Source organism: Mustela putorius, unplaced genomic scaffold, assembly GCF_011764305.1.
Source record: "Mustela putorius furo isolate JIRA1106 unplaced genomic scaffold, ASM1176430v1.1 tig00003846_pilon_pilon_pilon, whole genome shotgun sequence".
Taxonomy (NCBI): domain Eukaryota; kingdom Metazoa; phylum Chordata; class Mammalia; order Carnivora; family Mustelidae; genus Mustela; species Mustela putorius.
In genome coordinates this window covers 3,951,659-3,976,903 of record NW_025421999.1, presented here as the reverse complement: position 1 = coordinate 3,976,903, position 25,245 = coordinate 3,951,659, and positions in this window count along the sequence as shown.

Here is a 25,245-nt window from a genome sequence, read left to right as displayed (position 1 = left end):
GAAGCCACATGCTTCACAGGGTCAATTTTTCTTATTAAAATTCCATAGGCATTGCTTCCAAGGGTCACTTGTAGTCAGGAAAGCTCAAAGCTATATGGTTCCCCTATTTGGTATTTATAGTTCATGTACTGTTTTCCCAGTCTAAATCCAGTTTACCAATCAGGGTTATTTTACTATAAGGTAAATGTTGCCTAATGATATAGCTATTATCTACCATCTTATCTGGCTTTCAAGTAACAGAGTTAGGGGGTAACCCACAGTCGGATTGTCATACAGCAGGGAAAGGGTTTGATAACCCTTTTATCTACTCCTTCCTTTCCTGTGAGCTTTCCCTATCTCCACAGCATCAACCCAAACCACTGAGGTCATTTTCTTTACTGTTTCTATATCTTGTATGTATTTCTGTTGTTAGCCCATCCTAGCAAATGGTAATTATCTGTTAAATTAAAATACCTAGTAGGTTTAGTGTTAGGGTATGGCTGTTTGTGGGATGGAGAGTGAGGATTGTGAAGACACAGCCCTTAACACTGAGGATTTTTTTTTTTAGCATATTTAGTTGCAACAAAATAACAATAGTTGAAAATTGATATCCTCAAACATATTTTGTTGGATTTGTCTTTTCTCATCCACTGGATATAAATGGTAAACTATTACACTAGGTAATTACAAATATTTTTTTTAAAAATCGGATGTATGAAAAACTACTAGCTAAGGTGAAAATATGAACTAAGTGAAATTAATGCTTAAGAATTTTAATTGAGAAAATGACTTTTTAATTAGACCAGCTCATGAATTAAAGATCATCATTAAACCATGGACTATGGAATACTTATAATAGCTCTACATCCAACTTCAAGTGATGTTCTCAATCTAGAGCAAATGATGACCTCTAGATTTAATGCATATGTTATTAGCAGTTTGATCCTTTAGATTCAGTCCATGAATTTTAATCCTCTCCACAAGATGTTCAGAATGATTGGAAAAATGGAGCTGGTTGTAAATAAACAGGAGCAGCTGTTTACCAGAAAGACTCTTTCTACCTGACCTCCTGCTAAGTTAACACAATGGTGTCTGAGAGAACATTATGACTCACTCCCTTTCTGGTATTTACCACAAACTCATATATCTTATTCTCTCTTCTACACTACTTTAATCCTTCCCTGATCAGGGAACATCATTATCCACACTTGGAGACTGACTCAGACATACAGTCAGAGGCCAGCAGGTTGCAGGCTTACTGATCCATATTCAGCTTTGTTTGCCTCAATTCCACTGTCCATGACTCTAGGGAAAGTTGAATGTCCTGAGAAAGTCAGTTACAGTTTGAAGCCTGGACATTAGATACCAGAGTTTGATGAGGTAAAAAGAGAGGAAATGGAATAGTCTTTTCTAAAACCCTAGTTGCTAAAGTGGGGAATGATGAAGAGGAGACCAAGGAAACAGAGGAGGGAAGGAAGTAGCAGACGTTGTCAGAAGGCTAGAACAGTTAAGTTCCCACTGCTGAGAATATGAGGAAATAAAACTGCCAACAGAAAGCAGGATTCTTGTATTTGACAATAACACCATGGGCTGAAATGCTTAGGAAGGAGGCATGACAGCCAAGGCCAAATTTGGCCCCACTCTTACCCTGCTGTACCAATATTTCCAGCTCTCAGTGCTCTTGTCTCATATATGAAGAAGGAGAGAAAAGACATAAGTTCTTTTGTTCTCTCTGAAATGTTCATGGAGAAATGCTAAAAAATAAAGTAGAAAACTGAACCTTTCATCAACTGTGAAAGAGGGTGTAGTTAATGTAGAAGTGTGGACGTATCTCAGAGGTGCTGCCTTGAATCCACTGTTTCTTTGTGGATTTTGATTCTTATCTGCTTCTTGTATATGAAAAGAAAGTCCTTGAAAAAATAAATATTCTATGCCTGAGCATAGAGTATTTATACTGTGGGCATCATTAATTGGTGAATGATGAGAACATCTCATGATAATGTAGAATCAAGTTTTCTTAGCATAAGGATTCCTTCAGAAATGAAGCTGTTCAAGTTGTCTAAACAGATTCCAGGAAGAGTCCCTTTGCTCCTAATTATTAGAATGCTTGCAAGTAGGAACTTTTGTATTTGAATATCTTGCCTCAAATTTTTTATTTTGTTATTTTCTTACCCTGACTTAATTGAGTGGAAGCAATGTGATAAATGATGCTGAGTAAAACTCCTGGGGCTGATTTCTTTTCATAATATACAAAATCAGAAAAAAAAAGATGCATGTATTCCCTTGTATACTAATTCAGTGGACTCAGTCTGGGGTATCATTGTAAGGCATATATTACATTGAAACCATCTTATAATATGGTACCTTTGGTCCATATTAATAACAACCAACACTTACTGAGTGTTCAAAATTGCACATATAGCTTCTCATTTCCTTTTTTTAAAAAAATATTTTATTTATTTATTTGACAGAGAAAGAGCATGAGCAGGGGGGAAGGGCTGAAGGAGAGGGAAATACAGACTCCCTGCTGGGCAGGGAGCCTCATGTGTGGCTCCATCCTAGGACCCCAGGATCAGAACCTGAACTGAAGGCAGATTCTTAATCAGCTGAGCCACCCACTCACCCCTAGCCTCCCATCTCCTATGAATGACCCCATGCCACAGGTACTAATGTTACTTTCATTTTGTAAGTGAGGAGACTGAAGCAAGAAGAGGTTGTGTAATTAGTCTAAGATCACATACCTAGTAAGTGGTAGAGCTGGATATTGAACTCCAATAGCCTGGCCACACAGCCCACAGAGTTTACCACTGCCTTAACTGCATCAAGCGCCTGAAAGAAAGGACTTCTACCTTGGGGTAGAAAATGAAGGACAATGAAGTGCAACCAAGTACATGGAGAATCCTTCTACTGACTAGTGTAAATCAGTGTGTCTCCTGCCTTTCTGACTTTTTTCTTGTTACCACCTCTCTTTTCTTTCTTGTCTTGCTCACTGCCTTTGTTCCTTCTAGATGTCAGTACCCATAGCTGTCTTTTCTTCTCTCCGTATCTTCTATTCCTGGTTGATATCATTAATTCCAAGATTAGTAATCACTAGGTAATGGATTTCCAAATATACATATCAATCTTGTGTTCCAAACACATGTCTAAGCACCTGATGGTCTCAAAGCTCCTGAAACTCCATGTGTCTAAAAATAACTCCATGGCCTTTTGGATAGAGCTGTCCTCAGATTTACTTCTCTTCCTATATAGTCTGTTCTGGTTAATGACTCCATTTCCTAATTTTCAATCTATGATTGGCAATTGCTACTTGTCACCAACTCAAATCATCCCACCTGAGGTCAGAAATCATCTCTCTCTTTTTTTGAAAATTGAGATATAATTGACATATAATATTATATTAGTTTCAAGTGTACAACATGATTGGATATTTATATATATTGTGAGATGATCATCACAGTAAGTCTAGTTACATTTAATACTACACATGATTACAATTTTTTTCCTTGTGAGGAGAACTTAAAAATTGAAGTATAGTTGACATAATGTTAACTTCAGGTATACAAGTCTGAACAGAGAACTTTTAAGGTCTACTCTCATAACAACTTTCAGATATATAATACAATTTGTTAATTATTAAAGAGATAATCTCTTGATATCTCTTAATAATCTCGATATCTCTTGATAATCTCTTCCTTTTTCCTCCATGGCCTTTATATTGAAGGTATGAATCATGCCATGTTCAGGTTCTCTGACAACAACTTTTTCTCTCCTCCAGTTAGAACCTACCCCATTTTTTCTAGGATTACAATTCTTAACAATGAATTTAATGAAATTAATTTTTTAACCTAGAGACATCTGTCAGTATTCTATCATTCACAAAATAAAATCTAAAATCAAGTTGGTTGGCAAGCTCTTTCAAACACAGTTCCTGCCCTTTGTAGTTAAGAGTCTGTTTCTTGGTATATCTCTCTTTCCCTATGCTCATTTGTTTTGTTTCTTAAATTCCCCATGTAAATGCAATCATGTGGTATTTGTCATTCTCTGACTGACTTAATTTGCTTAGCATAATACTTTCTAGCTCCATTCACATCATTGTAAATGCAAGATTTCCTCCTTTTATGGCTGTATTGTGTATATGTATATACATATATATACACATATGCACCCACACATGCGTGTGTGCGTGCGCGCACACACACACACACACACACACAATCTTCTTTATCCATTCATCAGTTGAGGGATACTTGGGCTGTTTCCATAGTTTGGCTATTGTAGATTATTGTAGATAATGTTGCTATAAACAAAACATTGGGATTCATGGATCCCTTTGAATTAATATTTTTGTATTCTTTGGGTAAATATCTAGTACTGCAATTGTTGGATCATAGTGTAGTTCTATTTTTTAACTTGAACCTCCATACAATTTTCAAACTGATGGTTACTAGAAGGGAGATGGTTGGGGGAATAAGTAAAACAAGTGATGGGGATTAAGGAGTGCACTTGTGATGAGCACCATGTGTGGTATGGAAGTGTTGAATCTCTAAATTGTACACCTGAAGCTAATTTTTTAAAAAGTAGGAAAAAACACAATGTTCCTATTTATAGCAATACAAATAAAAGATGACAACAACAGAAAGATAATATGATTGTGGCTACCTGCTACCTATTCCTTATGCCCCAACAATTCAAGAGCCCACCTAGAGGAGAGATGAAGCAGCTTTGGAAGTGCAAACTGAGCTGGAAAAGAAGGAGACTGCTTCCATTTGGGATCTCTCTCCGCCTCTCCAAGGTACCTTGGCTTATCCAATTCCTAAAGGATTTTCTACCTTCCCACTCTCCATCTACTCACTTCTTTTGTATTCAGCCTTGAGGACAAGTAAGCCACTGATAATGAGGAGAGGTTGTTTGGAAGAGTCATCAAGACCTGAATTTAGGGTAGATTATTAAAAAGAAAACAAACAAAAAAATCAAACCAGAACAACAACAAAATAAAACCTTTCATACTGCCAAGATATATATTTTGCTAGTATCTCTGCTCTGCTTGTTAAGGGCTAAATTGTGTTTCCCCCAAATTGTTATGTTAATGCACCCTCCAGAAAGTGATGTTTTGAAGATAGTCTTTAAAGAGGTAATTAACATAAAATGGGGTCATTAGGGTAGGTCTAACCTGATATAAGAGGAGATTAGGACAAAGACATTTACAGAGGGAACACCACATAAAGACAAAGAAAATGGCCATCTACAAATCAAGGAGAGAGGCCTCAGAAGAAACCAATTCTGTCAATATCTTGATCTCAGACTTTTGGCCTCTGAACTATCAGGAAATAAATTTCTGTTGTTTGAGCCACTCTACTTTGCTATGGAACCCCCAGCAAACAAACACAATTCTCTCATAAAAACAAAAAAATAGCTTGTATGGTGTTTGAATACTTACCATATGCCATGTTGTGCTCTATATAACTTATATATTTTTTAACTTAATTGGTCCTCACAACAACTATGAGGTAATATGGCTTTATCTCCTTTATGTAAAGGAGGAAGTATAGGATTAAACAGAAAAGCAGAGAAATTGGGATTTTATCCTAGAGAAGTTTTAATGTACTCTGTGATGCCATCCCTGCCCTGGTACCTTCTGGGCTCTAAACATGCTTGGCTTCCGCATTCATGTTGTGACCATGATTCTGGAGGGTTTTTGTTTTTTAAGACTTTGCAGATGATACTTTCCTTTCTAGTTAATAGTATGACTCTTCTTCTGCTCTTAACCTAATAAAATTTCATCTTCACTATGACACAGATTAAGTCTTTCCTTCTATGGGTGCCAATTGCACTCTGTATATTCCTTATCATAGCTTCTACATTGATTTTAACTGAGGCATCTCTCCCCCTCATTCAACTGTTAACAATTTGGGGTCCAGGAAAGACTTATCATTATATTCTCCTAAGGCCTCGGCTACTATGCCTGAAACGTGGTGGGTAGTTAATAAATATTTGTTGAAGGTACCCTAACTTCTGATTGTACTCTTTTATTGGAAATCTTTTACTGTATATGATGGACTGTACATATGATTTCAATTAATAGATTGAAATGAAAACTTTGATGTTTTATAAATATAATTTCCTTAACAGATATATTTGCCATTGTCTATTGACAGTGCTTATAGTTCTGTTTTCAGGAGTTTTATTCTTCACTTGTTATGAACCGACCTAAACCAATTTGACTGTTACTATTGCCAAATTATCTTTAGTAGATTCCAACAGAGGACTAGGGGTGGGAGGGGGCAATAATTCCTGTCTCCCAACCTTGTCATATGGAAGGTGGTATACTACAGTGAAGGCAGGTCTCCAGTGGGATTCTGTCACACATACCAACACGTGCAGGCAAGTAAAATGGTTATCTAACCTGTAATGCTACCTCCTGAAGTCCCTCTTCTCTGTCTTGGTGGGGACTCCACAAGCACCTTGAGTAAAAAATTCATGCTGAAGCAAATGACAATATTCTGTTGGCAGGAAGAGCGAACCTTCCAACTGAACCAGTTGTATTTGCAACAGTGCAAGTCCTGCACAGCATATCAAGTCAACCACATCTCGAACACATTCATTTTACCAATGAAAAATTATTTCTGATACCCTCTTTGTTAGTCTGAAGCCCACTGGGAAGGATTTCATTTTCTGAAGTACTTGTTACCCTTTGGAGAGGAAACTTCTGGCGAGGATCTTTCAAATGCTATTTAAATACTATTTGAGTGTGAGTTCCTAGTTACAGTCCTTCAAATGCTGGTTAACTGCATATAGGGTGTAGTTTGCTACATATACACATAAGTATCTGTAGTGAAGTATGTATAAAATTAAAGCTACACAGGATATCGTCAAAGAGTTTTCCAAAGTGACCATCTAAATTCATACTCTGAGAAGGAAGTGAAAATTCTAGTTGCTCCACATCCTCATCATCACCTGACATTGTCAGTTGAATTTTTTAAATCTAGCCACTCTGCTGGGTATATAACCCTATTGCTCTGTGCTTTTAATTTGCATTTTCATCATGGCTAATGAGGTTTGGTAGCTTTTCACATATTTATGAGTCACATAGATGTGCTCTTTGTGAAATGTCTTTTCTTTTCTTTCATTTATTTATTTTCAGCATAACAGTATCATTATTTTTCACCACACCCAGTGCTCCATGCAATCCATGCCCTCTATAATACCCATCACCTGGTACACCGACTCCTACCCCCCCACCATTTCCAACCCCTCAGATTGTTTTTCAGAGTCCATAGTCTCTCTTGATTCACCTCCCCTTCCAATTTACCCCAACCCCCTTCTCTCTAACTCCCCATGTCCTCCATGCTTTTTGTTATGCTCCACAAATAAGTAAAACCATATGATAATTGACTCTCTCTGCTTCTTTTGCTTATTTGTCTACTGAATTATCTGTCTTTTCCATATCGATTTATAGGAACAGTATATTTTTATTTTTATTTTATTTTTTATATATATTTTTTAAATTTATTTTTTATTTTCAGCATAACAGTATTCATTATTTTTGCACCACACCCAGTGCTCCATGCAATCCGTGCCCTCTATAATACCCACCACCTGGTACCCCGACCTCCCACCCCCTGCCCCTTCAAAACCCTCAGATTGTTTTTCAGAGTCCATAGTCTCTCATGGTTCACCTCCTTTTCCAATTTCCCCCAACTCCCTTCTCCTCTCTAACTCCCCATGTCCTCCATGCTATTTGTTATGCTCCACAAATAAGTGAAACCATATGATAATTGACTCTCTCTGCTTGATTTATTTCACTCAGCATAATCTCTTCCAGTCCCGTCCATGTTGCTACAAAAGTTGGGTATTCATCCTTTCTGTTGGAGGCATAATACTCCATAGTGTATATGAACCACATCTTCCTTATCCATTCATCCGTTGAAGGGCATCTTGGTTCTTTCCACAGTTTGGCGACCGTGGCCATTGCTGCTATAGACATTGGGGTACAGATGGCCCTTCTTTTCACTACATCTGTATCTTTGGGGTAAATACCCAGAACAGTATATTTTTAATATTTTTGGAACCTGGGGCAAGAGTGCAAATATCTTCTTTCTGATTTCTTGGCTTCTCTTTTTTATAGTGCTTAATTTTAATGTAGTTTAATTTATCAATCAGAATTTTATCTGGAGTTGGGCTATTCATCAGTCATATTATATGATCTTCATAGAAAGTCTGGGGAGAGGAAGAAAAATATTTTATTTTTTAGAAAGAATTTATACTGTCAGAAATTTGTATTAAAACAACCTAAAATATCGAACAAGAGAAGTCCCCCAAGGGGAAAAGTAAAAGGTAAGCACATCTAAAGACAAAGGCACTTGCTTCTTACTAATCCTTAGATGTTAAGATTAAGAGTTAATCTAACCAAATTTTGTAAACCCATAATTTTAATGCTTCTTTCTGGCCCATCTGTATTCTTGATTTTCTTTTGCATCCTTGTTTTATGACTTTGGGCCATCAAAAGTCACTGTGAGTAGTGACAAAGGAAAAGATAAAAAGATAGATTTTTATATGAGTATTTCTTCTCAAGGAACCATTTTTTGATGACTTTCTACTTGAAACTGCATTTTAAGCTCCTTCTCCAAAGGTTCCAACATCACTAGAGCCTTATTTCTTTTATGAATCAGAGAAAGTAAAAGAAACATTAATGTTGCATCATTATGCTGATGAGAGTGTGACTAATTTTTTGCAATCAGAAAAAGGGAAACTGCTCATTTCCTATTAAAGCATAGAACAAGCTTTTCCCTGACAGATTTTTTTCAAGTAGTAACTGCTGCCTAGACATTCCCTGAATTTTTTTGACAAGGTGGGGACTTGATGTCGTTTCCAGCAATGGCTTGAGTGTACCAAAGTTTTAAAGCTTGCTGGGGAACAAAGGATTTTATAAAGGAATTTCTCAGTGGTTCTATACAGTGACAGTAAGACTATTAAAAGATCATGAGCCCATATTAGGAGGTACTTTATAATCAAATTTCAGAAGTAATAATAAGCTGTCAACCTGTTTAATGACAAATGGAATCCAAGACTGACTCTTTTTTTTTTTTTTTAAGATTTTATTTATTTGACAGAAAGACACAGCTAGAGAGGGAACACAAGCAGGGGAGTGGGAGAGGGAGAAACAGGCTTCCTTCTGAGCAAGGGAGCCCAATATGGGGCTCAATTCCAGGACCCTGGGATCATTACCTGAGCAGAAGGCAGATGCTTAACAACTGAGCCACCCAGGTGCCTCCTGTGACTCCTATACTAAGTTCCATACTATAACCAAGGTTATTTTTTTAAAAATGATTCATCCTTAAATTATTGACTTAACTTTCACATGTTGGATTGTGAATAGATATGAGGTTTGTTTAGAAGTCTTATACTCAAAAAAGTAAATATCATCTATTTTTCTTGGGTTAGGAAATATTCCAAAGAAAATAGACCTTGAGATGAATTTGAAAGAGTGAATGAATTGACAAGGGGAAGTTAGAGTTAGCTGAGGAGTAGAAGATAACACAATGAAAGACTTGCAAAAGGAAGTGAAGGACAGTTTTCAAAAGACAGACATGGAACAAATGGTATTCAAGCTACTACTGAGAAGCCATAAATCAAACCTATAGATAAGAAGTAGTAGGGGCACCTGGATGGGTTGAAGCCTCTGCCTTCAGCTCAGGTCATGATCCCAGGGTCCTGGGCTCGAGACCCACATTGGGCTCTCTGCTCTGCGGGGGGTCTGTTTCCTCCTCTCTCTCTGCCTGCCTTTCTGCCTACTTGTGATCTCTGTCTGTCAAGTGAATAAATAAAATCTTTTTTTAAAAAAAAAGAGGTAGTGGAAGACATTGAAAGGTATTAAAATAACAGTATTTTGAGTGCCAAATACTCAAAAAAAAAAAAAAAAGAGCTGAGCTGTGTTTTAATGAGCTCCACATTTAAGCTATCCCTCTTCCTTATATATATTCCATAGTTATATTTCCTTCATCTCAGTTGACACTGTAGATTACCTTAAATTATCTTACTTCCTTTTCTCAGCTGCAACATTATTTCTAACTATAGCATCATATTTGATGAGTCTCAATTTTTTTCTTCTTCTTTTTTTTTATTTCTTTTTTTCTTTCTTTTCTTTTCTTTTTTTTTTTTTTGGCCTTACTCTTTCCACAAACTATCTTTAAGTTATCTGAAGGAAATGTACAACTTTTATAATCTGTTATTATATTTTAACATCCTTTTGAAAGTCCTTTATATCTAGCCCCAATCTTTCATGTTATCCTATAATTGTTTTTCCTTCTCTCAAATATTAGGTAGACCATAAAGTTATGATCTTCAAAGTAGTTACTCTCATTTTGTGTCATGTGTCTTGCATGTCCTTTTCTGTACTTGTTCCACAGAGATTGTCTTTTCTAGCCTTTTAGTAACTGGGGTCTATTTCTTGAACCATTTGCCTGCACACTCCATTCCTCTTACTGTTACTGGTCATAACACAGAAAAATAAAAATCTCTCTTCTTTCAATGCTTCCTTCTGCCAGGAGCTTTACATAATTATTACAGTGATCTGTAGTAAGAAAAGTGATACCCAGAAAAGTTAAATGGCTTGTCTAAGTTTACACGGAAATAAGTAGTAGAACCAGACTGAAATTTCATCTGACAAATTTCTAAGCTTACCCTTTTAACTATTACATAAACCAAGATAAATCATTCACTATGTTCTATATGTTTATCTGGAAGAGGACCAAAAAAATAAAAGATGATCCCTTCCTTCAGTAGATTCATACCCTATTTGTTGAGTGAGGAATTCTAAATAGGGAGAATAAGATATTCTTTTTATTTTTAAGATTTTATTTATTTATTTATTTATTTGAGAGAGTGAGAGAGGCAGGGCAGGGAGGAGCAGAGGGAGAGGGACAAGCAGACTTCATGCTGAGTGTGAGACCCAACATTGGGCTTGATCTCATGACCCTGAGAACATGACTTGAGCTGAATTAAAAGTTGGTCACTCAACTGATTGAGCTACCCAGGCTCCCCAAGAATAAGATATTCTTTTTTTTTTTTTTGAATATTTTATTTATTTACTTGAGACAGAGAAAGAGAGAGAGCATGAGAGGTGAGAGGGTTAGCAGACTCCCTGCTGAGAAGGGAGCCCGATGTGGGACTTGATCCCGAGACTCCAGGATCATGACCTGAGCTGAAGGCAGTTGCTTAACCAACTGAGCCACCCAGGCCCCCAAGAATAAGATATTCTTAACCACATTCTTAAGATGATGTTAAAGATTTTCTAAATATGAGAGTTACTGTGTGTAAAAGTGGTTGGATCATACAGGAAGCTGATAAGTTTTAACTGGATTTAATTCTGACTTATTAGTGCAGTAGGTATACTGAATGTCAAACTGGAAGGCATAGCGGCTGGATAAAGCTTCTTGGAGAGATGCAATGTCAATGAGGTTTGCATTCTTTCCCTATTACTGGATTTTCCTCATACAGGGCCATTTCTTAAAGTTCTGCTTATTGAACCTCTTCAGCTTCTTCTGGATCATTTATGAATCTACCTGGGTCATTTGGAATACTCAATCCTTACCCCAGGGTTCTGGCCATGTCTCCCCAAACCAGAGCTTGCACTGAACATTCCATGAATGCTCTTTTTCTATTATGCAGCCTTTGAAAATACCATGCAGCCACTGAAAATCCTAAACATTAAGCTGTGATCATTTTGTTATGCAACTGTTCCATAGTCGTGTACTCAAAATCATATCTTCTGATGTATTTTTCAAGAGTTATCACTTGATTTAAAGTTTAGCTCTTTATCAAAGTAAGATGATTAATTGGGTGTACTTACACAATTATGCATCGCACTTTACAATTTCTAAAGCATTTACAGATCCATTAACTTCCATGAGTCCTGAAAATTTTCACTTTTTGTGGATATTTATGACAAAATCCTCTGCACAAATGTTGAAAAATATTCCTTCACCTGACACATGCCCAAAGGTGAAAAGTAGTACAGAATATGACAGTAAACATGATGTAATTTCCAAATGATAGAGCATGGAAATTCAACTAAAATGAAGTTTCTTAGCCTGAATCATTTCTCTTACTAAAATTGCAATCCAGCAGCCATATAGACTGGATTACTACCTTTACATTTTAGACTGAAATATATTTGTATCCTACAATAGTCCATGCATGGCTCAAAAGACATAGGCATTTTTCATTCTTTCTTTTACTTTTTGTTTTAAATGATTCCTATTAAAATTAATTCCATTTTTTTCTGTTGCTCACTGTATTAGGCTAATATTCAGGAAAATATTCATTATCAATGAAGGTACAAAAATGTCTAACATTCCTTGAAGTTTTTAAGGAAATATTTGCATATATAATATGTATAGGAATTCATTCAAATTCATTACATTTTTATTCCTGCATCAATTTTTACAGACATAGTTACTTTATCACATTACTAGATAAGAATTTATTCAAATCTATTTCATACTATGGCCTGCTTTTTAGTCACTAGTATTCAGTGATTTGCCATATTTAACACAAAATTGAATTAGTTTTAAATTCTCTCTTTCCTTTTTCTTTAATTCAAATTTTCATCAAGAAGCTTATATCAGTACTTAATAGTTTTATTTCATTTCTAATTAGTTAGCATGTTCTTAGCTGCAAGGGGCAGGAAAAAAACCAAGATGTCTGGAAATAGAATTGTCCAGGGTTGGTAATTCAGAAATTCAATTACAATTTTCAGGACCCAGTTTTGTTCCCTATCTTTCTTCTCTGTCATCATATGCTTGTCACTCTTGTCCCTGCTGGTCAGGACATGAGTGACACAGTTGCCAACATCTTGTGCAGTCACTACAACGTACAATAAATGAAAAGGGGAAGTTTTTCCATGCATCTATTTATTACCAAGAACCTTCATCCAGAAACTTCTTCTTTTTTTTTTTTTTTTAAAGATTTTATTTATTTATTTGACAGACAGAGATCACCAGTAGACAGAGAGGCAGGCAGAGAGAGAGAGAGAGGAGGAAGCAGGCTCCCTGTGGAGCAGAGAGCCCGATGCGGGGCTTGATCCCAGGACCCTGAGATCATGACCTGAGCTGAAGGCAGAGGCTTTAACCCACTGAGCCACCCAGGTGCCCCCATCCAGAAACTTCTTAATGGACTTCCTCTTATCTCTTATTACCCAAGACTGCATCACCTGTCTTTAATATATGCTTCACTGAAAAAAGAATCACATGGTCATGATTGACTTTGACAAGTCACCCTCCACTGCCTCCGGGGGTGAGGATAGGATTACCTATCTCAGGCCTACATCCCTGCCAGGGAAGGTAAATCGTTGAAAAAACAAACAAACAAACAAAAAACAAAGACAGAATTGAATTTCTGCCAGCCAAAGAATAGAAAGTATTTGGAAAGTTAAAAAAAAAAATTACCATATTCCCTAGTATTATCTATTTTTCCTTTTAAGCACAATTCTGGCCCTACTTGTTTCTTTTCCTGTTGCTAAATAACACTTTCCAATATTTCATGAAATAATTTAACTGTATTTAAATGCTATTTAAGTGTATTTATATACTACCAAAGAAGAAGCATTTGTTTCATAGTTATAGGTAATAACACAGTTTTGGTTATTACAGAATATAGAATTTAAGGGTCCAAAGTTAAAGTTTGTTTCTAAAACGATCTGTCATTTCTTTTTAAATAGCAAGGCTTTCTCTTGGCGTCAACTTTATCTAGATGGTTATAAGTAAATTCAGCCTAAATCCCGTGACTTCTTGGTCAAATCCATAATGACCATTGTGGCCCAGCTGAGCTCCTCTCGTGCTCTTGCTGGGACCAGGGAACTCACTGGGGATCTCACGTAGCCACCTGATGCTGGAGTTAGTGGTGAAGGGAGGATGCAGGTACTTCTTAGATGTCTGCCTCTGCCTCTGCTTCCCACACTGTCATCAGTAATCAATGTCTTCTCAGCCTGTGATCATAGAGTAAGCCAGCCAAAGAATAGAAAGCATTTGGAAAGTTAAAAAAAAAAATTACCATATTCCCTAGTATTATCCACTAAAGCAGTGGCTTTAGTGAGTGTTGCATTTGGTTCTAGCAAAGATTCAGAATATAGACAATTCCATGTTGATGCATCCTCTCTCCTCCTATCCCTGGCTGGGTGCCCAGGCCCTTCTCCCCGTGCTAGCGGCACACCCACGGTGGAGCTGGCCATTGTTTTTCCCCCACACTCCAGATAAATCAGAAAACTTGTAAATCAATAGAATGTCTCTCTCAGGTCCTCAAACACTACAGAGGGTGTATCATGGTTTTCTAGGGTCACCTTAACAAAATAACATATACTTGTTGTGTTAAAATAACAGGAACTTCTTCTCGAATTTTTGGAGGCTAGAAGTCTGAGATCTAGGGAAATTCTTCCTTGCCTCTCCCAGCTCCTGGCTGTGTAACATCTTTCTCCCCCTCCATCTTTCACATAGTCTTCGTTTTTCCCTGTAGCTATCTGCATCTTCTTTTCTGTCTTATGAGGAGAGCTATCACTGGGTCTGTGACCCACTCGTATAATCTATCAGGGTCTCATTTTGAGATTATTAACTTAATTGCACCTGCCAAGACACTTTTCCTAAATAAGATCACACTCACAGGTCCCAGAGTTGAAGATGAGAACATATTTTGGGGGACCACTATTCACCCAGCTACAAGGAGTGGAAGTCTGAAGTTTGTCTCATACCATGTGGGTCGTGCTGCCATCTCACTTCCTTCTCCTAAACCCAGATGTGCAGAACCCACTTACAGGACTGTTTTTCTCAAGTGGCAGAAAAGAAAAAAGTCTGACTCCCCTCTCAAATGCTCCCCAAATTTCATGAGGAGCCTTCTTGCATTTTCTTCCCTCTCTTCCCACCCCACCTCCCCCTTAAGATTCTGCCTTAAGAGGACAAGGGGCACAAACTCCATTTGATTTCTCACTCTATACTCATTTGTCCTTGTATTCTGCCACAGCCACACCCCCTATCAAAGTGTTTTCTCTGGAGAGGTGGGGGTGATGTATCAACCATCTCTGATCTTTTTGTTTCACATCAAAAACAGTGCTTCTTTGGACCTAGCAATTTAGAGTTGAGATCTCTGCCAGTGAAGTAAGCTCTCTTCACTCAAATGGACATCATTAGGTTTAGCCTTTAGATAGAGGAAGAACTAACAGGTACAGAAAGGTGTCCACTCAACTGACTCTTACAAGTCATCTTGCCCCACTTACAAATTGAGAATTCTCATTCAGGTCCACTCAAAAAATGCTCTTCTTTTAGTTTCTCTAAGGACCTAGAAGTTGCTTGAAAGCCTCAAGTCATTTAAGTTATTTTTCTTTTCCATTTGGGTAGTAGTATCATCCACAAAAACATTTTAGTGCAACCATTGCAAATACAAAATAATTTGGGGCTGATGGCAACTCTGGATCATCTCTATTCTTTTGAAATAAGGGAACCCTTATCTGTCCTTTTTGAAGATTTTCATGGTTTGTGCAAATTGCTACAAGATTGATTTTGCTGCCGTTGAGCAGAATTGGTTAAAATCAGACATACAATTCGTGTCTTAGAAGAGAGTGACTGGCTCTTTGTTCCCAGAGTATCCAAATTTAGAATTTATAAACTTTATAAAAATTGATTTAAAAAGATTCATGCTCTCGACATCTCAACAAATGACCTTTCCTGGCAGTGGAAATGGGTGCAGGAAGAAATAGTTATAGGTTAAAAATTTCCAGTATCAGAAAGAGAAAGCTTGAACAGTGAAGGGAGAGAGTCCAGGAACCAAGAAGAGGCTGAAATTTGGAGGTAGAAGGTAGCCAGCAGGGAGGATTTAATGGGCTGATTCCTGATAGGAGAGTAGGGGAGTGAGAAGACAACAGATAATTCTGGAATAATACTCTGTCAGTAGAAGAAAAGTGTCTACAGAGATATCCCCATCCCCGCTCCAAAACTTGGAAGCATACCCATGCTTAGACAAGCATACTTGTCTAATTGCGACACCCTTAACAGCCTAAATACTAATTTATTATCTTATAGTTCTGAAGTTTAGAAATCCAAAATGAGTCCCACTGAGCTAAAATCAAGGTGAACAGTAACAACTTTTAATTTTTATTTATAAAGTATTCTGGTAGCAAGATCCTCTATTTATAATATTAATTGAAGCTGAATTTTAAAAATAAGGATTACATTTAAATCCCACTGGCATGAGCTCTTTAATAGGTTGCAGAGAAAGATTTTATATCCCGAGATGTTTTTTAGACTTTAATGTGCTACTTCCATGACCTTTGACCTACTAAGTTCTTTTGTCAAAACTGTCATCATAAGTCATATGTTTACAAGTTAACTTTAACCTCTTGTTTTACTATGAATATGCCTGGCAAAGCTTAAGCAGTTGTAGAGGAGACACAACATCTTAGGGATTTTGAATGCCAGATGGATTCCCATTTTGAGTTGACCTATTAAAGTTTTTTCCAGTCCTAGCATTTGATAATCAAATCAGTTATTCATTTATCATAGAAACAATTTACATAAAATGTATGAGTACAGACCAGTGGGAAATTATGTAGGAGTATTCAACTATTTTGGAAGGGGAATAAAAATCTTCCCTAACATGGTCAGAGTGAAGTAACACAGGTAAAACAGGATAAAAGAAGTTAGATTTAAATCTCAGCAAATGAAATTTTATGCTTGGTGGATCACAAGCTCCCCTCTAGGGACATCTGAACAAGACAGCAGGGTGAGGGGGGCTTGGTATATCTTTATAGGTTAGACTGTGCAAATCTCAGAAGGGAGATTTGGGTCCTGTGCAAAAGCTCCAACACATATTGAAAACATTCATAAAGCCAAGTTTGTTCCAAGTGGACTACTAACTGCTAGACAACAATATGCTCATTTACAATATAAAAGTAAATGGGTCATTTAAACTAGGTTACCAGCAGATCAAAATGGGAATAGGGAGGTTTATGTGAAAGAAGAAAGGGACAAAGGGAGCAGGGCACCTGTAAGCTCTGGTATCTGTAAATTTCTGCAAGGCAGTGGGAGTCGGGATGTATTAGCTTGAGTACTTTGGAAGAGCATAATTTGCAGTTTTGCATCTCTCCGAAGTTGTTTTGTGTCTCTGTGGGAGCACACTGTTTCTTTCATCAAGATGGCAAATGACCAGTAAGGAAATAAATGAAATAAAATTCTCAATGAGGGAGAGAGCTAGCCAGGGAGAAATCTGGGGCATAATCCTTTGAACAAATGGCAATAAGGAAGGTAGAATGATATTTAAAGTACAAAAGAAGTGGCATGAAGGGGAGCTTTCAGATGTTCAAGAAAACTGTAAGAAAACTTGTGGTCTGTGATGTTATTTGTGACTACAAGAAGGAAGACCTTATGACTTCAGGAAACATTTCTGAGAGATCAGATTCATATATATGCATATATATGCAAAGAGAAGCATTTCATTAGCATTATTTGTATTACTAATAGAAGTCTAAATCTATGAGATATCCTAAAAATACCATGCTATTATTAAAATAGGAATAATAGTAGCTTGTGCATAACAACTTGGATTTATAGCAATTTATAGGTATTGATTATGCTCATTCTATCTAATTAAAGAAGTAATAAAAGGCCATTTGGGGAACATAAAGTTTTCTACTGCTTTTTATGATAGCAAGAGATAACATATCATTTATTTTAAGTGGGAAAGTATTCTTGCTAGGATGTCAGTAACAGTGAATACATGAAACCAAAAGACATGGAAACCAGAGAAAGACAGTTTTAGAACAATATGAAGCGAAAGAAAACAACCAGGGATGAAACTACTACTCAAAGCCCAGCCCTAGCAATCGGAACTTTGACGAAGATACATAGGAAGAACAGTTGCCACCTGACACTAAAAGAGCATGGGCAGTCAGGAAAACATGCTGTTGTTTCATGGAACAGTATTTTATAAAGCCAAAGAGGTCCGTTTTTTATCTTTTCTGCCCTTCTCAACCTTACCAAATAGATCCAAATACAGAATGCCTATTAACTCCGTTAGTTTAAAATAAGCATTGAGTCATCCTTTTTCTTTGGGTTCAATCAACACAGCTTCTTAGGCTTCTCTTGCGCCAGGAAGCTTACAGGCTTTCATCATTTCTGATTCATTCATTCTTTTGTTCTGTATCTTAAAAGCTCAGCAGGTTTGGAATTGATAACAGAGTTGCAATCATTAGTCAACAAGTTTTTCATGAGTACCAGCAGGCTGAGAGTATACTGACCACAGGTGGCCCTAAGTGGACACTGGGTACAGAGCCATCATAGGAGGGAGGAAAGAAGTGGAAAACATGGAAAACACTGAGGCTCTCACAGTCTGATTCTAATGGAAATCACAAATTAAAACTATGCCTACTAGTCCCTAGGAAGTGAAGAGGAGTATAAATGCTGACTAGGGGTCCCTCTTTGCATTGCCTCTTTGCATGCTCTGTTCTCCTCTTGCAATTTCCTTAGATCTCAAACCTCCAAACCTTGCAACTATCTTTGGTCAGTCCATTGTCAATAGAGAGTTTATTGGTAAGCTCCCCTTTATTTATTTACATATATATACTATATATATATATATACATATAGTATAAATATATATAATATAAATACCATTATATATAAATATATTATATATATTAAATAAATATATTAAAATAGAAATATATAACTAAATATATATTTATACATATTTGCATGTATATATATGTTGAAAAAGTGATTCAGATATTTTATTTAAAAATTCAAATGGGAGGAGGAGGAGTCAAGATGGTGGAAAAGTAGCAGGCTAAGACTACATCAGGTAGCAGGAGATCAGCTAAATAGCTTGTCTAAACATTGCAAACACCTACAAATCCAACAGGAGATTGAAGACAAGAAGAGCAGCAATTCTAGGGACATAAAATCAACCACTTAATGAAAGGTAGGTCTGGTGGAGAAGTGAATCCAAAGCAAGGGGAAGATAGACCCCGGGGGGAGGGGCCGGCCCTCGGCAAGTGGCAGAGCAACAGAACACAAAATCGGCACTTTTAAAAGTCTGTTCCACTAAGGGACATCACTCCAGAGGCTAAACCAGGGTGAAGGCCGCGTGGGGTCTGCATGGCCCTAGGTCCTGTGGGAACACAGAAGGATCGGGGGTGTCTGAGTGTCGCAGGGCTTCAGGTATTAGAATGGGGAAGCCGGCTACAGAGACAGAGCCGAGGAGTGAGCTCTCAGCTCTGGGTTACCTTAAACCCGTCGCAGGCTGGGTGAACTTGGAGTGTGGTGGAGGCCAGGGAGATGGAAGTGATTGGGCCCTGTTCTCTGAGGGCGCACTGAGGAGTGGGGCCCCGAGCTCTCTGCTCCTCCAGGCCGGAGACAGGGAGGCCGCCATTTTCATTCCCGACCTCTAAGGAAAGCATTCAGGGAACAAAAGCTCCCGAAAGCGGATTACTCAGCCTGGCCCCTGGTAAGGGCGGTGCAATTCTGCCTGGGGCAAAGACACTTGAGATTCACTACAACAGGCCCCTCCCCCAGAAGATCAACAAGAAATCCAGCCAGGACCAAGTTCACCTACCAAGGAGTGCAGGTTCAATACCAAGGAGAGCAGCAGAATTCCAGAGGAAGAGAAAGCAAAGCAAGGGACTCATGACTTTCTTCCCATGATTCTTTAGTCTTGCAGTTAATTTAATTTTTTTTCATTTTTTTTCTTCTGCTAATTTTTTTTAACTTTTCCCTTTTCTTTCTTAACATTTTTAAACTAGTTTATCTAATATGTATATTTTTCCTTTTTTATAGTTTTTCTTTATTTGTTTTCTTTTTTTGTTTCTTTTTTTTTTCTGAACCTCTTTTTATCCCCTATCTCCCCCCCCCCCCCGATTTGGGGTCTCTTCTGATTTGGTTAAAACATGTTTTCCTGGGGTCTTTGCTACCCTTTTAGTATTTTACTTGCTCCTTCATATACTCTTATCTGGACAAAATGAAAGGCACAAAAATACACCACACACACACACACACACACACTCAAAACAAGAGGCAGTACCAAAGGCTAGGGACCTAATCAATACAGACATCGGTAATATGTCAGATCTAGAGTACAGAATGATGATTCTCAAGGTTCTAGCCAGGCTCGAAAAAGGCATGGAAGATATTAGAGAAACCCTCTTGGGAGATATAAAAGCCCTTTCTGGAGAAATAAAAGAACTAAAATCTAAACAAGTTGAAATAAAAAAAGCTATTAATGAGGTGCAATAAAAAATGGAGGTTCTCACTGCTAGGATTAATGAGGCAGAAGAAAGAATTAGTGATATAGAAGACCAAATGACAGAGAATAAAGAAGCTGAACAAAAGAGGGACAAACAGCTACTGGACCATGAGGGGAGAATTTGAGAGATAATTGACACCATAAGATGAAACAACATTAGAGTAATTGGGATTCCAGAAGAAGAAGAAAGAGAAAGGGGAGCAGAAGGTATATTGGAGAGAATATTGAGAGAATTTCCCTAATATGGCAAAGGGAACAAGCATCAAAATCCAGGAGGCACAGAGAACCCCCCTGAAAATCAACAAAAATAGGTCCACACCCTGTCACCTAATAGTAAAATTTACAAGTCTTAGTGACAAAGAGAAAATCCTGAAAGCAGCCCGGGACAAGAAGTCTGTAACATACAATGGTAAAAATATAAGATTAGCAGCAGACTTATCCACAGAGACCCAGCAGGCCAGAAAGAACTGGCATGATATATTCAGAGCACTAAACAAGAAAAACATGCAGCCAAAAATACTGTATCCAGCTAGGCTATCATTGAAAATAGAAGGAGAGATAAAAAGCTTCCAGGACAAACAAAAACTGAAAGAATTTGCAAACACCAAACCAGCTCTACAGGAAATATTGAAAGGGGTCCTCTAAGCAAAGAGAGAGCTAAAAGTAGTAGATCAGAAAGGAACAGAGACAATATACAGTAACAGTCACCTTACAAGCAATATAATGGCACTAAATTCATATCTTTCCATAGTTACCCTGAATGTTAATGGGCTAAATGCCCCTGTCAAAAGACACAGGGTATCCGAATGGATAAAAAACCAAAACCCATCTATATGTTGCCTACAAGAAACTCATTTTAGACCTGAAGACACCTCCAGATTTAAAGTGAGGGGGTGGAAAACAATTTACCATGCTAATGGAAATCAGAAGAAAGCTGGGGTGGCAATCCTTATATCAGATCAATTAAAATTTAATCCAAAGACTATAATAAGAGATGAGGAAGGATACTATATCATATTCAAAGGTTCTGTCCAACAAGAAGATCTAACAATTTTAAATATCTATGCCCCTAACATGGGAGAAGCCAACTATATAAACCAATTAATAACAAAATCAAAGAAACATGTCAACAATAATACAAGAACAGTAGGGGATTTAACACTCCTCTCACTGAAATGGACAGATCACCCAAGCAAAAGATCAACAAGGAAATAAAGACCTTAAATGACACACTGGACCAGATGGACATCACAGATATATTCAGAACGTTTCATCCCAAAGCAACAGAATGCACATTCTTCTCTAGTGCACATGGAACATTCTCCAGAGTAGATCATATCATGGGTCCTAAATCAGGTTTCAACCAGTATCAAAAGACTGGGATCATTCACTGCATATTTTCAGAGCACAATGTTCTGAAGCTAGAACTCAATCACAAGAAGAAATTTGGAAAGAACCCAAATACGTGGAGACTAAACAGCATTCTTCTAAAGAATGAATGGGTCAACCAGAAAATTAAAGAAGAATTGAAAAAATTTATGGAAACATGATAATGAAAACACAATGGTTCAAAATCTGTGGGACACAGCAAAGGTAGTCCTGAGTGAAAAATATATAGTGGTACAAGCCTTTCTCAAGAAACAAGAAAGTTCTCAAGTACACAACTTAACCCTACACCTAAAGGAGCTGGAGAAAGAACAAGAAAGAAACCCTAAACCCAGCAGGAGAAGAGAAATCATAAAGACCAGAGCAGAAGTCAATGAAATAGAAACCAAAAAAACAATAGAACAAATCAACGTAACTAGAAGCTGGTTCTTTGAAAGAATAAGATTGATAAACCCCTGGCCAGACTTATCAAAAAGAAAAGAGAAAGGACCCAAATAAATAAAATCATGAATGAAAGAGGAGAGATCACAACTAACACCAAAGAAATACAGACAATTATAAGAACGTACTATGAGCAACTCTAGGCAACAAATTTGACAATCTGGAAGAAATGGATGCATTCCTAGAGACATATAAACTACCACAACTGAACCAGGAAGAAACAGAAAACCTGAACAGACACATAACCAGTAAGGAGATTGAAACAGTCATCAAAAATCTCCAAACAAACAAAAGCCCAAGGCCAGATGGCTTCCCAAGGGATTTCTACCAAACATTTAAAGAAGAACTAATTCCTATTCTCCTGAAACTGTTCCAAAAAATAGAAATGGAAGGAAAACTTCCGAACTCATTTTATGAGGCCAGCATCACCTTGATCCCAAAACCAGACAAGGATCCCATCAAAAAAAGAGAACTACAGAACATCCTTGATGAACACAGATGCGAAAATTCTCATCAAAATCCTAGCCAATAGGATTCAACAGTACATTCAAAGATTATTCACCATGACCAAGTGGGATTTATTCCAGGGCTGCAAGGTTGGTTTAACATCCACAAATCAATCAATATGATACAACACATTAATAAAAGAAAGAACAAGAACCATAAGATACTCTCAATAGATACTGAAAAAACATTTGACAAAGTACAGTATCCCTTCCTGATCAAAAATCTTCAAAGTTTAGGGATAGAGGGCACATACCTCAATAACATCAAAGCCGTCTGTGAAAAACCCACCGCAAATATTATTCTCAATGGGGAAAAACTGAAAGCTTTTCCGCTAAGGTGAGGAACACAGCAGGGATGTCCATTATCATTCAACAGGGATGTCCATTATTATTCAACATAGTACTAGAAGACCTAGCCTCAGCAATCAGACAACAAAAGGAAATTAAAGGCATCCAAATCAGCAAAGAAGAAGTCAAACTATCGCTCTTCGCAGATGATATGATACTATATGTGGAAAACCCAAAAGACTCCACGCCAAAACTGTTAGAACTTGTACAGGAATTCAGTAAAGTGTCAGGATATAAAATCAATGCACAGAAATCAGTTGCATTTCTTTACAAGACAGAAGAAAGAAATTAAGGAGTCAATCTCATTTACAGTTGTACCCAAAACCATAAGATACCTAGGAATAAACCTAACCAAAGAGGCAAAGAATCTATACTCAGAAAACTATAAAGTACTCATGAAAGAAATTGATGAAGACACAAGGAAATGGAAAAATGTTCCATGCTCCTGGATTGGAAGAATAAATATTGTGAAAATGTCTATGCTACCTAAAGCAATCTACACATTTAATGCAATCCCTATCAAAATCCCATCCATTTTTTTTTCAAAGAAATGGAACAAATAATCCTAAAATTTATATGGAACCAGAAAAGACCTTGAATAGCCAAAGGAATATTGAAAAAGAAAGCCAAAGTTGGTGGCATCACAATTCTGGACTTCAAGCTCTATTACAAAGCTGTCATCATCAAGACAGTATTCTAGTGGCACAAAAACAGACACAATAGATCAATGGAGCAGAATAGAGAGCCCAGAAATAGACCCTCAACTCTATGGTCAACTTATCTTCAACAAAGCAGGAAAGAATGTCCAATGGAAAAAAGACAGCCTCTTCAATAAATGGTGTTGGGAAAATTGGACAGCCACATGCAAAAGAATGAAATTGGACCATTTCCTTACACCACACACGAAAATAGACTCAAAATGGATGAAGGACCTCAATGTGAGAAAGGAATCCATCCAAATCCTTGAGGAGAACACAGGCAGCAACCTCTTCGACCTCAGCCACAGCAACATCTTCCTAGGAACATCGCCAAAGGCAAGGGAAACAAGGGCAAAAATGAACTATTGGGATTTCATCAAGATCAAAAGCTTTTGCACAGCAAAGGAAAGAGTTAACAAAACCAAAAGACGACTGACAGAATGGGAGAAGATATTTGCAAACGACATATCAGATAAAGGGCTAGTATCCAAAATCTATAAAGAACTTAGCAAAGTCAACACCAAAAGAACAAATAATCCAATCAAGAAATGGGCAGAGGACATGAACAGATATTTCTGCAAAGAAGACATCCAGATGGCCAACAGGCACACGAAAAAGTGCTCCAATCACTCAGCATCAGAGAAATACAAATCAAAACCACAATGAGATACCACTTCCCACCAGTCAGAATGGCTAAAATTTACAAGTCAGGAAATGACAGATGCTGGTGAGGATGTGGAGAAAGGGGAGCCCTCCTATACTGTTGGTGGGAATGCAAGCTGGTGCAACCACTCTGGAAAACAGGATGGAGGGGGCGCCTGGGTGGCTCAGTGGGTTAAGCCGCTGCCTTCGGCTCAGGTCATGATCTCAGGGTCCTGGGATCGAGTCCCGCATCGGGCTCTCTGCTCAGCAGGGAGCCTGCTTCCTTCTCTCTCTCTCTGCCTGCCTCTCAGTGTACTTGTAATTTCTCTCTGTCAAATAAATAAATAAAATCTTTAAAAAAAAAAAAAAAAAAAAAAGAAAACAGGATGGAGGTTCCTCAAAATGTTGAAAATAGAGCTACCTTATGACCCAGCAATTGCACTACTGGGTATTTACCCTAAAGATACAAACGTAGTGATCCAAAGGGGCACGTGCACCTGAATGTTTATAGCAGCAATGTCTACAATATCCAAACTATGGAAAGAAGCTAGACGTCCATCAACAGATGAATGGATAAAGAAGATGTGGTATATGCATACAATGGAATACTATGCAGCCATCAAAAGAAATGAAATCTTGCCATTTGCGACAAAGTGGATGGAACTGGAGGGTATCATTCTTAGCAAAACAAGTCATCGGAGAAAGACAACTATCATATGATCTCCCTGATATGAGGAAGTGGAGATGCAACATGGGGGTGGTTAATGGGGTAGAAGAAGAATTAATGAAACAAGATGGGATTGGGAGGGAGACAAACCATAAGTGACTCTCAATCTCACAAAACAAACTGAGGGTTGCTGGGGGGAGGGGGATTGGTAGAGGGGGGTGGTGTTATGGACATTGGGGAGGGTATGTGATATGGTGAGTGCTGTGAAGTGTGTAAACCTGGTGATTCACAGACCTGT